Source organism: Cyclopterus lumpus, chromosome 12 (genome assembly GCF_009769545.1).
Source record: "Cyclopterus lumpus isolate fCycLum1 chromosome 12, fCycLum1.pri, whole genome shotgun sequence".
Taxonomy (NCBI): domain Eukaryota; kingdom Metazoa; phylum Chordata; class Actinopteri; order Perciformes; family Cyclopteridae; genus Cyclopterus; species Cyclopterus lumpus.
The window spans coordinates 2,312,879-2,313,526 of NC_046977.1; positions in this window are offsets into that span (position 1 = coordinate 2,312,879).

Below are 648 nucleotides of genomic sequence, written 5' to 3' on the forward strand. Positions count from 1 at the left end.
TTTTAGTTTTAAACCTTTTGAACGTGTAATAAGAGTAAATAAATAAATAGATCTATTGATCCGTCTTTTAACTGTCAGAAAGCAAACAAGCGTATTTTCCTAAAATGTCGAACCCTTCCTTTTAAATGAACCCCGTTCTACAGCCAAGTATATTTGACCTCTCTCTCTCGTTGTTAAGCACAATATTTGGATCATATTGAATCTTCTAGTGTAACAGTGTATTATATAATACGTGACTAACCATTGACGAGTCTTTGTACCTTCACGGTGCCGTAAGAAGCTTCTATGTGGGCCACATTTTATTTTTCTGCCCCGTTGATACGATGTTTGAGAGAAAAAGACTTTAAAAACATGGTGTACTGTTATAAGTGATGCGTCTAATTATGGTGTGATGTTTTATATATGTGACTGTTTCAGAAATGGTTTCGGGACCGTTGACGTGCTGTAAAATGTTGTTTTCTATGTTCTGAATACTCCTAAACAAGAGAAAAACTAGCTCCTTCTCACGGGCTCTTTTGTCGCTCTAGCAGTATTAATACCACAATATACATATTTATATACACATTTACATTATATATATATATATATATATATATATATATATATAATATTATATATAAAAATAAATAAGAAATCAGTAGAACAACA